This window comes from Odocoileus virginianus, chromosome 34 (genome assembly GCF_023699985.2).
Source record: "Odocoileus virginianus isolate 20LAN1187 ecotype Illinois chromosome 34, Ovbor_1.2, whole genome shotgun sequence".
NCBI classification, from domain to species: Eukaryota; Metazoa; Chordata; class Mammalia; order Artiodactyla; family Cervidae; genus Odocoileus; species Odocoileus virginianus.
In genome coordinates, this window is record NC_069707.1 from 7,580,148 (window position 1) to 7,597,886 (window position 17,739).

Sequence of the window (17,739 nt, forward strand, 5' to 3'; positions counted from 1 at the left end):
TTATCTCTGATTCTAACAAAGGGAGCTCTGTTGAAAAGCTCTTGGCAGTTGTTCAATAGAGGAATTTTGAAAATTTCAATAGCTTTATTGAGGTATCATAGGCATGCAATAAACTGTGCATCGACAGATAACAAACTCTCCGTTCAAGACAGACAGCTTGGTAAGTCCTGATAGACGTGAAACAATCACCACAGTCAGAAAGGTGAAAAGATGCACCCCTCCCAAAATGTCTCCTTCATCAGCCCTTCTCCCCATCCCTCCCTGCTTCCCTCTAGCAACCACAGATCCGCTTTCCGGTGCTGTGGACTATTTTGCATTTTCTAGGCTTTAACATAAATGGATTCTTACAATATGGACTCCATTTGCCTGGATGCCTTTATTCAAAATAGTAATTTTGGGACTCATCCATGTTGTTCCATGGATCAATGGTCCATTCCTTTTCCTGGCTGTGTAATATTCTATTGTTGGGGCTTCCCAGGTAGCTCAGATGGTAAAGAATCTTCCTACAGTGTGGAAGACCTGGGTTTGACCCCTGGTTGGGGCAGATCCTCTGGAGATGGAAATGGCACCCACTCCAATGTTCTTGCCTGGAAAATTCCATGAATAGAGGAGTGTGGGGGGCTATAGTCCATGGGGTCACAAAGGGTCAGACACCACTGAGCAACTAACACACCCACACAATATTTTCAGTCACTCTCTGTGACCCCATGAACCGCAGCACGCCAGGCTTCCCTGTCCATCACCAGCTCCCGGAGTTTACTCAAACCCATGTCCTTTGAGTCGGTGATGCCATCCAACCATCTCATCCTCTGTCATCCCCTTCTCCTGCTTTCAATCTTTCCCACCATCAGGGTCTTTTCCAATGAGTCAACTCTTTGTATGAGGTGGCCAAAGTACTGGAGTTTCAGCTTCAGCATCAGTCCTTCCCATGAACACCCAGGACTGATCTCCTTTAGGATGGGCTGGTTGGATTTCCTTGCAGTCCAAGGGACTCTCAAGAGTCTTCTCCAACACCATGGTTCAAAAGCATCAATTTTTCAGTGCTCAGCTTTCTTCACAGTCCAACTCTCACATCCATACATGACCACTGGAAAAACCATAGCCTTGACCAGATGGACCTTTTTTGGCAAAGTAATGTCTCTGCTTTTTAATATATTATCTAGGTTGGCCATAACTTTCCTTCCAAGGAGTAAGTGTCTTTTAATTTCATGGCTGTAATCGCCACTGCAGTGATTTTGGAGCCCCCAAAAATAAAGTCTGACACTGTTTCCACTGTCTCCCCATCTATTTCCCATGAAGTGATGGGACCAGATGCCATGATCTTAGTTTTCTGAATGTTAAGCTTTAAGCCAACTTTTTCACTCTCCTCTTTCACTTTCATCAAGAGGCTCTTTAGTTCTTTGATTTCTGCCATAAGTGTGGTGTCATCTGCATATCTGAGGTTATTGATATTTCTCCTGGCAATCTTGATTCCAGCTTGTTCTTCTTCCAGCCCAGCATTTCTCATGATGTACTCTGCATATAAGTTAAATAAGCAGGGTGATAATATACAACCTTGACGTACTCCTTTTCCTATTTGCAACCAGTCTGTTGTTCCATGTCCAGTTCTAACTGTTGCTTCCTGACCTGCATACACAATATTCTACCATACCACTGTTTGTTTACCCACTCACCTGGACTCTCTTTTCTGCTCCATTGATCTATGCATTTGTCTATCAATGCCGCACTGTTTCTATTACAGTACTAGAATTTAAGGTGTGATGAGAAGCTTAAATAAACCTGATGTCCGTTCCATCTAGCAGAATCTTCAGGTCCTTCTTTCTTCCCTGAACAGGGAAAAGCTTTCTTTCTCCTCCCAGAGGGCAGCAGGGTCTACCTTCCACTTAAATGGTCGTAGAACAGCCGCTGTGCAGGTTGCAGTAGAGAATATTCTGTTGCTGCTGTGAAGAATATCAATGACGGGAAACTGCAGAAAATTGCCCTGCCATTTGCTCTTTGCCACCTAAACCAACTGGCTTCCCAGTTCGCGCTAGTGATGAAGAACACATCTGCCAATGCAGGAGACACAAGTTCAGTTCCCTGGGTCAGGAAGAAGATCCGCTGGAGGAGGAAATGGCAACCCACTCCAGTATTCTTACCTGGAAGATTCCATGGACAGAGGAACCTGGTGAGCTCCATACAGTCCATGGGGCCGCAAAGAGTCGAACACAACTGAGTAAGTGAGCACAGCCTGAACCAGCACCTGAACCAAACTGAAAGCAAACCCAGAGGCCTTGTACCGCCCCTCCTGGAGTGAGCACTGGTCACCCAGCTGGACCCTTGCTAGCAGTTTCTAGAAAGAGGGGCAGATGGTAAGGAGACTGAAATTAGCCATTAAAATACAATTTGAGGATGTTACTCTATTGCCCAACATCACTCCAATCCTCTGCTTTGAAAATTGTGAGCCAGTTATGCACTAAAAAGGAAACGGAAAAAGAGGTCGTGCCTCATGTCCCCATGTCCTGGGGGCACAGTGCTGATGATCTGTGTCAGCCTGGTGACCATACACCGGAAAGCTTTGCGCACAAAGGGAGGCAAGTGCCTGTGAAACCTCTCAGTACCATCTTCACCAACTGTCTGTAAATAAAAACCTGTTCTAAAATTAAAACATTATGCTAAAAAAGTCAACATAGCCATGTGAAAGAGAAGCTAGAGAAAGAGAAGATTTACTCAAATTGCTGAAAAATAACACAGCAGTTCTAAAAAGTAACCGCCCTCTTCATTTTCATCTTCCCAACTGAAAACTGATCATTAACCTTCCATCCTCCAGAGGCACCTCTCAGATGGGGTGTTTACTTCTCCAAGCTGTAAGATGGTCCTGAGATGCCCCAGGAAGCAGAGATGAGTGTGTTTTTGTCGTCCCCCCCCCCCCACCACCCTTATGGGTGAAAACAACCTTCCATCTGTTTTTCCTTCTCCCCAACACTGATTATGTCTTTTTCCTGGTTTAACCATAGATAAGTAGAACAGATTTTACAAGTCTCCTCAAAGGAGAGTCTGGAGATATTCGGAGCTTATGGAAGATATGAAAGCATTAAGTGCAGAGATGAGAACTTCAGGTTGTCACCAAGTCTCACCACAGTTCTTGTGCAATAACGATAGAGGACATCTATAATCTGAGAAGCAGGGCTAACAAGGATGATACTAAAGAGTATCCCAGCAGTGGGATAATCCCACAAATGGATAAAGATAAAAGCACAGGCTCTGTCTCCCACTAACACCGACTTATCTCCTAGTTACATCTTTGCCAGGAGGAAGCCCATCCTGTAAACACAAATGTCAAAATGAAAACAGTCCCTGGAGTCTGACCCTGACAATAGCCACCTGGAGTGGAATTCCGTGAAAGACAGGTCTATCTTGGACCTCGACACGGAGAGTTATTACTAAAAAACAAAAATCACAAGGAGGCATTCAGGTTCACACTAACCACTGCCCAGTATACACAAGGGCAGCTTCAATCTGAGACTGTGAGGTCTTTACCCCCAGAGCAAGGAAGCTGTTAGAGACTCATCTTTCCCCAGAGATGGTCTCATAGAGAATGTGTGAACCACCCTCGGTGACCCCTAAGGACACACGATTCCTGGGGGTCACAGCTTTGGGTGATTCCCCTCCCCCTGAGTGTGGGCAGGACTCGGGACTTGCTTGCAGCCAAGAGAATGTGGCAGAGATGATGAGATGTCACTACTTGACCAGTGTACGGCTTATGGGTGAGATGTGTCTTGTAACAAACGTGCTAGGTGCTGCTCCACTGGCCTTGAAGAAGCCATCCAGAAGTCAACAGCCGTGGCAGAGCAGCCCACAGGATGGGTGGGGTACTATGGGTGCCTCCGCTTGCAGAGAGCAGCCTCCAGCACGAAGCTGAAGGCTTAGCCTTGCGAGAGGAAGTAAATTAATTTTGTCAACAACCGAGGGAGCGAGGGAAACAGGCTTACTCAGCCCTGGCCAACACCTTGACAGCCTGGTGAGGTGCTACAGCCAGGGATCCAACTAAGTCCTGCCCAGACTCCTCATGCACAGAAACTCTGTGATGCCGAATAAGTGTTATTTTAAGCTGCTAAGTTTGTGGGCATTTGTTATGCGGCAATGGCTAACTGATAGAGGGAATGAGATATATTTTGTGTGTTAGCCACTTGGACTTTATAAACATTTTATCCCTAGGATGTCCCTTCATGCTACGAGAAGCATCCTTTCCCACTTTTCCTGCCACAGAAGGGACCCCCAAATCAGATGGCTCCTGGTGGAGCCCCATCAGAAAGACACAGAAGCAGAGCAGGGGTTGTTCGCCAAAGGAAACCATAGTCTCATGACCAGAAGAGAAAGGAGACACAAAATGAACATCCCCAAAAGAATCATTGCCCCCCTCAGAGAGTCCAATCCACGTAATCTGACAGAAGAAGAAATAGGCCCTGAGAGGTCAGTGGCGTCCAGAGTCTGTGCCCCACGGTGGGGTCAGAAGCAAAAACACGTTTCCCCAGTCCCATCCAGGACTCTTATCACTAGAGCTCATTGCATGACTCATGTTTTTGGATGATCTTATTTTTCTGCTTTTTTAACCTATTTAGGCATATTTATTCAGTGAGAAAGCCCTAAAAATCAAAGTCAAATAATTCATGGAGATAAACAAAAGATTAAAAAAAATCCAGTGGAATCAGACTTGTTATTTGGAAGAGAAATGCCTATTTGGCTGCCCTTTCAAAACATTTCCAACTGGTTTCTGCATACTTGGGACTTTGGATTACTCCCACAATCAAGAACAGCAGAATGGCAAATATGAACCTGGTAAAGACAGAAAAACAGAGAACTAGGTTTTGGGCTTCAATTTCTTTCTTTCCTTACTGTTTGTTTGGTCACTAAGTCGTATCTGACTCTTTGTGACCCCATGGACTGAAGCATGCCAGTCTTCCCTGTCCTTCACCATCTCCCTGAGCTTGCTCAAACTCATGTCCATTGGGTGGTTGATGCCATCCAACCATCTCATCCTCTGTCGTCCCCTTCTCCTCCTGCCCTCAATCTTTCCCAGCATCAGGGTCTTTTCCAATGAGTCAACTCTTCGCATGAGGTGGCCAAAGTACTGGAGCTTCAGCATCAGTCCTTCCAATGAATATTCAGGATTGATCTTTAGGATGGACTGGTTGGATCTCCTTGCAGTCCCAGGGACTCTCAAGAGTCTTCTCCAACACCACAGTTTGAAAGCATCAGTTCTTTGGTGCTCAGACTTCTTTATGGTCCAACTCTCACATTCATACATGACTACTGGAAAAACCACAGCTTTGACTAGACAGACTTCTGTCGGCAAAGTGATGTCTCTGCTTTTTAATACGCTGTCTAGGTTGGTCATAGCTTTTCTTCCAACGAGCAAGTGTCTTTTAATTTCATGGCTGCAGTCACCATCTGCAGTGATTTTGGAGCCCAAGAAAGTAAAATCTGCCACTGTTTCCATTTTTTCACATCTATTTGCCATGAAGTGATGGGACCTGATGCCATGATCTTGATTTTCTGAATGTTGAGTTTTAAACCAACTTTTTCACTCTCCTCTTTCACCTTCATCAAGAGGCTCTTTAGCTCCTCTTTGCTTTCAAGGGTGGCATCATCCTCTAGTCTTGTGGAAGTTCTGTAAATTCTTCTGGGTCTTTTCACATAAAGAGATGGACACGGAGGCTCTCTCATTGGCGCTCATAGAGTCAAACGCCGTCCTTTCACAGAAATGAATGAGCGTCTGCAGGGCCAGCTCGTTGGTGGAATTCTGCAGGGCTCAGTGGCTGAAACTTGGACTGAGGTCCCCTACAGGTTTCCTTCCTTCACCACGCGGTTTCGAGCTGTGGTCAAGCTGTGATCCAGGAGCACCAGGAGCTTCCGAAAGCAGCCGTAGCTGTGAAAAAGGCTTCCCGAGGCGGGGACCCAGCTGCTCACGGCCCCACAGTGGCCCTGGTGGCCCCCGAGGAGCTGCATCTCGGAGCGAGGCCCTTCTAGGCATGTTGCTGGCCTTCAGAAGAATAGCCATGGCCCTCGCCTCCTACTTTAATTTCAGCTGGCATGCTCTTAGGGATGGCCACCCTCCCCAAGGGCGAGGGGCAGGGGAGGAGGAAGGTTCACACAAAGGAAAGGAGGTAAGTACGAAGTCACACTGTTGTGTGACTCCAAGCAAGACACCCTCTGGGCCTTGACTTCTCTCGCGTATTAATAGCACAGAGGGGCTGACTGCCGCCCTGCAAGCTCTCTGTGGGGGAGCGAGTGACCTGACATGGGCCAGAGCCATGTCCAAGGTGTTTAATCACTGTACCCGGCTGGTCTGAGCTGATTCCACATCTGTAACCACGTCTCACCCACAGCCAGGGCCCCGAGGGCTGAGAAGTCCCCGCGATCAATGCTCTGCCGCTGACCTCGCCCCACACTCTGAGCGCTGCACATAGAGGAGCACTTAACACTCACAACCGAGCATGAGATGAACACTCTTACACTCATCCCAGTTGTGCAGGTAAAGAAACTGGGTCACAGGGAGGGTGAGGTTTGGAGGAGCCAGCCAGGGAACTGGCACAGCCCAGAACACAGACTCAGGCAAAGGGACCCAACATCAGGTTCCTCGTTAACACATTCTGCCACCTGTTGGATAAACGCAGTGAGCTCAAAGAAGGGGCCACGTGGCCCAGGGGCCCATCCTCCTCACTATTCTCCACCACCCGCTCCTTCAACCCTCTTTGGGTCTAGAATTCTTCTGTCTCACTCCAAGATCCCTCTCTGGGCCCATCCACATCACAGCCTCCATTGGGTCACCTGCCTCTTTGGTGTCCACTGAGCCCTTTGGCTTTCTCTGCAGGCTGGAGACCATTCCACACAGACCAGGACCTAAAAATAAGGAGGTAGGAAGATTACGGTTGTTGACCATTTGGCGAAGGCATCTTGGGTGCCCGTCGAAACCAATCTAGAACGATCAGTGATCAGACATAAGTGCCTGACAATACACGTGTAGCAAAGTTGCCAGCCAGTCACCAGTAGACCTGGAGGCCTGTGGTGACTTTCCTTTCAGGTAAGCTGTAGGAGGAAAGAGACAGGGTGTCAGAGGAGATACACTTGGGTTCTGATGCCCAATGAGACAGAGTTTGTAGATGTTCCAGTGAGACCTGGGGGAGGGGGAGCTGAGGAGCTGAGCGCCCCCTTTCCAGCATCAGTGCAACCAGGCTCTTTGGCATCAGACCACGCAGTTCAGTTCAATTACTCAGTCATGTCCGACTCTGTGACCCCATGGACTGTAGCACATCAGGCCTCCCTGTCCATCACCAACTCCCAGAGTTTACCCAAACTCATGTCCATTGAGTCAGTGATGCCATCCAACCAGCTCATCCTCTGTCATCCCCTCTCCTCCTGCCCTCAATCTTTCCCAGCATCAGGGTCTTTTCAAATGAGTCAGTTCTTTGCATCAGGTGACCAAAGTATTGGAGTTTCAGCTACAGCATCAGTCCTTCCAGTGAATATTCAGGATTGATTTCCTTTAGGATGGATCTCCTTGTAATCCAAGGGACTCTCAAGAGCCAATACCAGAGTCCAAAAGCATCAATTCTTTGGCCAAGCAGTGGGGTGTGTCATAGAGCTGTAACATACTGCCTCCAAGTCTCACTTCTTGTCAAAAAGGTCTTTCAAGTTCATGATAACCTCTTCTTCCCCCACAGTTTTCAATCAGATAAAGAGTCGGTGCGTTTCTTTTCCTGCGCCCCCTGCATTGGAAGCACAGTGTCACCCACTGGCCCGCCAGGGAAGTCCAATAGCCGGTGCATTTCTGACTGCCGTCCAATACATTTCACAGATGGAAAGCTCTGCTTCTTGCGGTGATGCTCAGAAAGCCACATCCGATGGCACAGTAGGAGTCACCTCGGTGTTGTCCCCCCTGGAGACATTGATCAGAACATGTTCTGGTGGGCTGGCCGCACAGACTCTTGTCATTTCTCACCAATTAGCCAGAGATGCTGTGTGTGAGCTGAGTCTGGGTTGTGTCTGATGACATGGGACCAGACATGGCAAAAGATGCGTGTGATCTGCCTTCGCAAGTAGAGCAGCTACTTCCCCCCAGTGATGGGGGCATGGGGTCCCTGAACCCAGCTTTAAAGCCCTTCCACAGCATTGCTGCAAACACCACCACGCACAGTGAAGGTGAAGGAGAACAGACCACAGGACGTTGACAACTGTCGAAGCTGAGCCAGGACTTCACGGGAATCTGGTGTTTTCTCAGTGTTTGTCTACATATGAAATTTCCTTTAAGAAAGCATCTTTTAAAGGGGTAGGTGTCAAGTTCCCCGCCTTGATGAGGAAGGACATAGACACCTCGAGAGACCGGAAGCCAGTGGTTTTCTGCTGACATGAGAATGTGGGGTGAGTGTTACCTTCCCACCGTGGGGCATGGTGACTTACTTTTGCCCAAATAGGTCAGTTGTTTGAAATAAGCATTCACGTTCATAGTCTGCTGTGGCCAGATAATAGACAAACGAGCCGTACACGGACCTCAGACCTGGTGATTTTTCAACTTGTGCTCTGTGAGAAGATGCTTCAGAAGGAAACACACAAGTCCTTGTCCCTGTGGAGTCTATGCTGGTGGCGGGAGGAGGGCAGACAAAGCAGACATGCACGTTCATGGTGATGTGGAGAAAACAAAGAAGGAGGGAGCGTGGGTTCACCGAGGGAAAAGGCTGTTCCCAGCACAGGATGGCCTGGGAAGACCTCAGCCAGCGAGCAGCAGTGGCCTGTGCTCCAGAGCAGAGAGAGGAGTCAGAGAGCCGTGAGCAGCGTCCCTGGCCAGGGCGCAGCAGGTGCAAAGGCCCTGAGGTGCGTCGGTGTTAACATCCAGGAGATCAGCGTGGCTGGAGCAGAGCGAGAGGCGGAGTGGTAGGAGATGAGTCAGAGAACTAAAGCGGCGGCAGGACGGGTCCTGTGAGCAGCTCTGGGATCTGCAGCTTTAGTCTGAGCAGGATGGGACCACTGTCAGCTTTGAGCAGTAAGACGACGTGACTCGGTTATCACCTGCAAAGGCACCTCAGCAGGTGGGCAAGGGAAGAAGCAGAGAGACCCGCTAAGTCCCCTGCATGGATCCAAGTCCGAGGCAAAGGGGGCCTGGAGCAGGTGGCTGAGCGGGGAGATGAGACAGAAGGCGAGATCTCGGAGGAGAGGGAGGAGGGTTTTCTGCCATGTTGGATGTGCGATCTGGGAGAACGAGGCATCCCGGAGGACTCGAGGGAACAGCGGCATCGGCATTGGTGCTGGTGGTGATGGGCTGGTGGGTGAGTGGGGCTCAGGGCTGCCCCGTGTCCAAGCCAAACAGCTCACTTTTTATGGGCTTATTGTTTGGGGAAAAAGGCTTATTGCAAAAGAAAATTTGTATGTTAAAGTCCACTGGTGTTATAATTAACTCTGTTCCTGCAGAGAGACTGTCACCCAGAGGGCAGTTCAGACAGAAACACACAAGAGAGCAAGACCTCCTGGCCACTGGCCTGCCTGGAAACAGCAGCCTGCACTACTAGGCACCCGGACGAGGACCCAGCACAGTCCTACCGGGAGGGTGGGTGGGCAGCGCTCGCCTCCAAGCGTAGCAGGCAGTGAATCTGGCCTCCCTTGAGCTCACAAGTGAACTCCAAGCTGACACTGCAGTGGTGGAGCCTCCGGGAAGCTCAAAGTACCCTGACTTTGTTCCTAGAGTCCCCTCGTGACTCAGCTGGTAAAGAATCCGCCTGCAATGCAGGAGACCTGGGTTCGATCCCTGGGTTGGGAAGATCCCCTGGAGAAGGGAAAGGTTACCCATTCCAGTATTCTGGCCTGGAGAATTCCATGGACAGAGGAGCCTGGCAGGCTACCGTCCATGTGGTCACAAAGAGTCAGACACGACTGAGCGACTGTCCTTTTAAGGCCAAGCTCGGCTGTGTGCCCTCAAGTCCCATGTTGATTATTATCTTTATCTTGTGCAAAACAGAAAGTGTCCCCAGGGCCTTCCTAGGAGGTCGAGCAGTGCTTCCACTGCAGGGTCACAGATTCAATCCCCGCTTAAGGAACTAGGATCCAGCGCGCTGCTGGGCACGGCCAAAAATTAAGAGTCCCCATGTGTGTTAGGGGTCTCCCTCTCATCAGTGAGTCCCCATGTGTGTTAGGGGTCTCCCCTCATCAGTGAGTCCCCATGTGTGTTAGGGGTCTCCCCTCATCAGTGAGTCCCCATGTGTGTTAGGTGTCTCCCCCTCATCAGTGAGTCCCCATGTGTGTTAGAGGTCTCCCCTCATCAGTGAGTCCCCATGTGTGTTAGGGGTCTCCCCCTCATCAGTGAGTCCCCATGTGTGTTAGGGGTCTCCCCCTCATCAGTGAGTCCCCATGTGTGTTAGGGGTCTCCCCCTCATCAGTGAGTCCCCATGTGTGTTAGGTGTCTCCCCCTCATCAGTGAGTCCCCATGTGTGTTAGGGGTCTCCCCCTCATCAGTGAGTCCCCATGTGTGTTAGGGGTCTCCCCCTCATCAGTGAGTCCCCATGTGTGTTAGGGGTCTCCCTCTCATCAGTGAGTCCCCATGTGTGTTAGGGGTCTCCCTCTCATCAGTGAGTCCCCATGTGTGTTAAGGGTCTCCCCCTCATCAGTGAGTCCCCATGTGTGTTAGGGGTCTCCCCCTCATCAGTGAGTCCCCATGTGTGTTAGGGGTCTCCCCCTCATCAGTGAGTCCCCATGTGTATTAGGGGTCCCCCCCTCATCAGTGAGCCCTGTAGTCCGAGTTACGATAAGGTCCCCGGAGGTGAGGGACGTTTGCACACGCTTGGCGCACAGTTCACTGTCTCCGGAGACTGTGCTGCAACCTCCAGCGTGTTTGATGAGCATGAGGAACCTGTGCCTGGTTAATGCCTGTGTTGACTCTTTCATCCATAGAGACGATCTTATTTTTTCCTTTATCATGAGAACAATAGGGACCGCTTGTGAGTTTCCGTGTAGAAGCAAAACTTGCGGAAACAACTGCTGTCTGCTAACAAAGGATTAGTGCGGGTGGACGTGGGGCACTGGGTGAAGAGGTCACGGGGTGGGGGGGTGAATGGGTGACCTCAGAGCAAAGACGGGGAGCCATTGGCCTCCATGCACCTCACTGTCACCCCCTGGTTCCTCCTCCTCTGGCCCCACCCACCCCCTCCTCCCCCCACCCCACCTGCAGGAGCCTCCTCAAGACATCCTGAGCAGGGGGACCCTCCCCAAGCCATCCTGAGCAGAGTGACTCGGTGTATTTCCAGGGAGGGAAACTGCATGTCAGGCAGGCCTTCCAAGCCCCGGATATCCTGGTCTCATCTTCTCCTCCAAAACTCTACAAATGAAAACAGGCTACCTTGCCCTTTCTTTGGTTTTCAAGTAAACATTTCCTTAGGTACTAATCAGATTGTCACCCCACTTCCTGAAGCTGCCACCCTCGCTTCAAGGAGATGCTGCCCTGATTTCCCAAGCCCAGCACAGTGGCTCTGGCCAGGTTAAAACTGGGTCTCTCGTTGTATCCATGAAGAGTCAGAAATACCGAAAGGAGCCAGGGTCCCGCGGGGTCCCCATCTGCACGCCCTGATAGCAGAACCCTGGCCAGGGAGGGACGCCTCTGGGATTTTTCTGGGTCGGTTGACCTCCTGGGAAAGGAAGTAAAGGCACCCGTGGAACCTCATGAGCTTGACACTGAAGCTCTCAGAGAAAGACCAAGGCGAACACCCCAGGTCCGCCGGGGCCACGCAGGGTCAGGGCCTTCTGGGGGCGGACTGTCCGGGGCAGACACCACACACTGGCCGATGACAGCTCCTGGTCACTCCATGTCTGGTTCACAAAGAGTTTTCTAATTACTTACCAAGGTTTTGAAATGGGGGAGACAGGGTTCTATCACATGAAAAATCCAGACTTGCGGCTTCTCTTAAAACCTGAGAAGACTGGGTCCCACGGAGCCCGCCTCCCCCAGGGCAGCAGGGGGCTGCCTGCGTCTGCCCCCCCGACCCGGGCCCTTCAGTTCCTTGCTTTCCCCGGTGTCCCCGGCCACGTTCCTGGCCATGCCCGTCTTTTCCACCCCTTGTCTGGTATTTGAGTGTGGCCCTGAGGGAGAGTCGGCTGGCTGTGTCACCTCCGGTTCTCGTCCTAACGGAAGCTGTAGGAAGCCCCCGAGGGTGGGAATAGCCACCTGCAAGCTCGACACAAGGTTAAAGATAAGGATGGCTGGGCTTTCCCCACCGGGGAACCCTCGCACACCCCCTCCTTCTGCAAAACTCCTCATTCAGTGCCTGGGCAGGAGACAGGGCCCACATCAGCTATGGGAGCAGAAAGACTTTCCTAACTGTCATTTACAGGGGCTTCCCTGATGATGGCTGGGTGGTAAAGAGTCCACTTGCTGATGCAGGAGACATGGGTTCGATCCCTGGTCCGGGAGGATCCCACATGCCGTGGAGGCAACAAAACCCAGGCGCTACTGAGCCTGTGCCCGAGAGCTCAGGAGTCACAAGTACTGAGGTGTGCAAGCCCTAGAGCGCATATTCCACGACAAGAGAGGCCCCTGCGATGAGAAGCCTACACACCGCAACTAGAGAAAAGCCCGTGTGGCGGGGAAGACCCCGCACAGCCAAAAATCAATAAATTATGAAAGTGAAAAGTGTGAGAGGGAACGTCACTCAGTCGTGTCTGAATCTTTGCGACTCCATGGTCTATGCAGTCCATGGAATTCTCCAGCAAGAATACTGGAGTGGGTAGCCTTTCCCTTCTCCAGGGGATCTTCCCAACCCAGGGATCGAACCCAGGTCTAACCGCATTGAGGGCAGTTTCTTTACCGGCTGAGCTACAAGAATCCTAGAGTGAAGCCCAATCCCGAAGCCCAAGAATCCTGGAGTGGGTGGCCTAGCCCTTCTCCAGGAGATCTTCCCAACCCAGGGATCAAACAGGGGTCTCCTGTGCTACGGGCGGATTCTTTACCAGCTGAGCTCTCAGGGAAGCTGTCTTTACATATAAAGTTGTAAACTAGGAACTGAAAGACAAAAGGAAGCTACAAAACCACCTTTAAGGACGCATGAAACTTTTCACAGGAACTGCAGGAGATGTACCCTGAGACTGGGGAGCAAAGAGAAGAGATGAGGCTGGTGTTACTACGTCTGTGAGCCTGGAGGAGGCCTCCAGGACCCCAGAATCCAGGTCTCTGAGGTGCCGGAGTCTCTAAAGGGGGCTCAGTGATGCCGGCGGGGCTGACGGTCACGGGATCACAAGCTGTGATGGGAAAAACAACTCTTGAGAAAAACAGTCTTTAAGGAAAACAACTCTGTTTTTCTGAGCTGCCACTTAGGCATTTTACCGTCTGATAACCCTGCTCACACCCAGAGCCTGGAGATAAGAGTTTAAGATGCCTGCCACCGGTTCCTGCTTTATTCTTCCAGGGGCGCCTTGTAAAAATGACCACTTGAAAAAAAAAAGACCACTTAAGAGTTAAGCCTGTGAAAAGCCAGCCCCAACCATCTAATATGCAGTGGCAGTTTGCTCCCCAGTGACCTGGGATGGGGGCTGGCCTTCCTCTCGGCTCAGTGGGCCCCCTCACTTCTGGGATCTGTCAGTAATAATACATCTTGTGACTCCACTTCCTTTGTGTGGGTCTATTGAAACTGCACCTTCAATCAAAATGACCCCGGGGGGTTTTCACTTCCCCAAAGTGGAGCTTGGTTATGGAGGGAGCTCCCTGCCACCCCCGTGGGGGTGGGGGGCCTTGTGCCCTCCCCGCCCCCCCATTCAGCGGGTCATAATCTGCATATTCCTGATTCAATACACCAGCTCTGGCTTCTCAGCACAGAAGCAGGCACAGCCCATAGGAAGCAAGCAGGAAGGAGCTGCCCTCCTTCAACCTTCCCTGTGGCGCCCCCAGCTGGCAGAACCTGGGAGGAGCCACTGCAAATCAGACCTTTGCCGGGTTCAAGTCGCTCAGTCGTGTCTCTTTGTGACCCCGTGGACTATACAGTCCATGGAATTCTCCAGGCCAGAACACTGGAGTGGGTAGCCCTTCCCTTCTCCAGAGGATCTTCGCAACCCAGGTCTCCTACCTTGCAGGCGGATTCTTTACTAGCTGAGCCACAGAAGACCTGGTTTGCAGAGCCCGCGCAAGTGTAGGGGCTGGTTGGTGAGAGTAACCAGGTAAGCTGGTTGATGTCTGGTCCAGAGGGCTCCCTCTGATCGCTGCTTGTGCTCAGCATTTCCAACTGAGCTGTATCCCTACAATAAGCTTTTAGTACCTCCTCCGTGTCAGCCCCATTCTCCATGCAGAGCATGTAATATCAGCAAGGTAGGTACCGTTCTTGCCCTGGTGGACCTGGCAGTCAACCTGGACTCTTAAAAAAAAAAATCGATTACTTTTCTACTCGGTTCTAGCATCGAGCTCCACCTCTGCTGCTCCGCAACCACAGCCAAGACGTGGACGCCACCTCAGTGTCCCTCTGCAGAGGGTGGGTAAAGAAGATCTGGGTCACATATGCAGTGGAATATTACACAGCCATAAAAAAGAAAGAAAGAATGCCATTCGCAGCAACATGGATGGACCTAGGGATTATCACACTAAGTGAAGTCAGACCGAGAGACAAATAATGTATGATACTGCTTATGTGGAAGCTAAAAAGTGACACAAATGAACTTATTTACAAAATGAAAGACACTCACAGATTTAGAAAGCAATTTATGATTACCAAAGGGGAAAGGTGGGGGGGGGAGTGGTAAATTAGAAGGTGGGGATTAATGTATTTTTGTTATTGTTCAGTCACTAAGTTGTGTCCAACTCTTTGTGATCCCCCACGGATGGCAGCACACCAGGCTTCCCTGTCTATCACCATGTCCTGGGGTTTGCTCAGACTCATGTCCATTGAATCAGTAATGCCATCCAATCATCTCAAATGTATACACATCACTATATATAACACAGATATACAGTGGTGCAATATAATGGATAATATATACGTAATATAACAGATACACGTGTGTGTTAGTCACTCAGTCATGTCCAACTCTTTGCAACCCCATGGACTGTAGCTTTCCAGGCTCTTCTGGCCATAGACTTCTCCAGGCAAGAATACTGGGGTGGGTTACTATTCCCTTCTCCAGGGGATTTTTCCTGACCCAGGGATCAAACCCAGGTCTCCTGCATTGCAGGCAGATGCTATACTATCTGAGCTACTAGGGAAGCCCCAAACAGATAAGCAGTGGTGTAATATAACAGATAACATATATATATATATAATATAATATATAGTAGTACTAAGTATAATGTATAGCAGTAGTAATCAACAAGGACCTGCTGTTGATTATAGCACAGGGAACTCTACTGAATACTCTGTAATAACCTATATAGGAAAATAATTTGAAAAAGAAAGATATGTATATATATGTATAACAAAACCACTTTGCTATATACTTGAAACTAACACAACATTGTAAATCAATCATCAATACTGCAATATAAAATAAAAACTTGGAGGGAATTCCCTAGTAGTCCAGTGGTTAAGACTCAGCTTCAAATGCAGGCGGTGTGAGTTTGACCTCTGGTCAGGGATGTAAGATCCCACATGCTGCGTGGCATGGCCAAACATAAAATAAATTTTTAAAACTATGGAACCATTAAAGAAAACATCAAGAAGTTTGTAAACTCCTAAATATAAAAAATTAAAGGTTAAAAATTAAAAGGTTAAAAAAAATTAAAGTCTTTCACTCCTCTGCTAGGTTCTAGCATCAGGCTCTGTCCCTGCTGCCGTGTGACTATTACATGCACGTGTATTCTTGGTGGAAAATAAACATAACAAAATTGGACCATCTGGATCATGCTTCAGTGTACAGTTCAGTGGCTCTGAGTACGCTTGCAGTGTTACACAGCCATCACCACCATCCATCTCCGGAACTTTTTTATCTTGTAAAACTGAGACCATGTCCATTAAACAACAACTCCTCAATGGTCCCTCTCCCCAACCTCTAGCAAATAACATTTGACTTTCTGTCCCATGAATCTCATTACCCTAAGTACTTCACTTACGTGGAATCCTTTTCTGTCTGGCTTATTTCACTTAGCATGATGTCTTCAAGGTTCCCCCATGTTGATGAACATGGATGAACATGTATCAGAACTAGCATCCCTCGTGCCACATAGTGTGGCCAAAAAGAATTATGTTTCTAAAGCATATTTCTTGACACAGGAAAATCATACAGTTTGATGTAACCTGCAAAAAACTGAATACAAAACAGTAATGATGTCCGATATTTATAAATACCCCTTTAAAAGCAGTAAGAGGAAAGCTGAGAAGAAGGGATAGTTAGAGAGTTTGGGATGGACATGTACACTCTGTCATATTTAAAATGGACAGCCTGGGGAGGGGGAGGAAAAAAAATGGACAGCCAACAAGGAATTACTTTATAGCACATGGAACTCTGTTCAATATTTTGTGGCAGCCTGGATGAGAGGGGAGTTTGGGGGAGAATGGATCCGTGTATATGTATGGTGGAGTTCCTTCGATGTTCACCTGAAATTATCACAACACTGTTAATTGGCTATATCCCAATACAAAATAAAAAGCTTAAAAAACTACTAAGAGGAAGTATATAAAAATGTTAAGAGTTATCTCTCCTATTGATCACTATTAGTCCTCTGTATTTTCCTACTTCCCAGATCCTCTGTAATAAACATTTAATATATTTCAATGATTAAAACAAGATAAGCATTATTAAGCAAACACAGTAGCTGCAGTAGATGCCCTGAAGTGGCTGCCAGCCAAGGAGAGCACGCACGACTGCATGGAGCTCTGCCAGGGGAAAACAAGGGCATAGACGGTGATGCAGCTATTTTTGTTACTGTTGCTATGGTTACCTGAGCCCTTGCCCCCCCCCTTTCCACGCTGGTGTGGGATGGACAAACTGGGGTGACCGAGAGTTCACATGAAATGTAAGATCCCCCCAGCTCATTGCCATCCCGTAACAGAGAGGACTCAAGAATCAGGGGAAGCATCATTAGCTACCAAGACTTTCACTAATGAGGGACTCTCCTCTTTTCCCTCCAGAGTTGTTACATAAATGGGCCAGAGAAGGCTCCAGTGCATTGCCTAAAATGGTGCCCACGTCGTTTTCTTCTTCAGGCTAGGACTGTTAGCTCAGAGCCCACTGGCACTCAACCTCAGGTTCTCATACATTCAGTTGTTCCACGGATAGTCTAAATAAATATATTTTTAGCCATTTGGAGCCTACCCACTTTACATACCCAATGAAACAGCAGCACACCCCTTGCGCCGTGCTGTCTCTTCAGTCATGCCCGAGACTTTGCGACCCCAGGGACTGCAGCCCGCCAGGCTCCTCTGTCCATGGGATTCTCCAGGCAAGAACACTGGAGCGGGTTGCCACGCCCTTCTCCAGAGGATCTTCCCGATCCAGGGATCGAACTCATGTCTCTACATCTCTTACTTTGGCAGTGTTTGGAAGGCTCTTTACCACTAGTGCCACCTGGGAAGCCCTTTTACTTATTAGGAAAATGCAAAATAAAACCACAATGAGATACCACAACACATGCACCAGAATCACTAACATAAACCCTGACAACACCAAGTGCAGGTGAGGGTGTAGAACCACAAGAACCCTCGTCCACGGCTGTCGGGGCAGTTAAAAGTGCTCCAGAAAACCCAGGTCCTATCTCCTAAAGAGGGACACGGACACACTCATGACCCAGCCATCCCACTCTCCAGT

At 49.2% G+C, this 17,739-nt stretch overlaps 1 protein-coding gene and 1 long non-coding RNA gene across 2 annotated transcripts in view; one reads left to right on the forward strand and one right to left on the reverse strand.

The window, feature by feature from the left end:
* IGF2R (insulin like growth factor 2 receptor) overlaps window positions 1–17,739 on the reverse strand; it is a 192,630-nt gene that overhangs the window by 138,940 nt on the left and 35,951 nt on the right. The gene's annotated exons all lie outside the window — the stretch shown is intronic.
* Window positions 11,211–15,825, forward strand: LOC139033015 (uncharacterized). The gene is made up of 2 exons (XR_011485635.1): window positions 11,211–14,166; window positions 14,401–15,825. It is a non-coding gene; the product is annotated as an uncharacterized lncRNA (long non-coding RNA).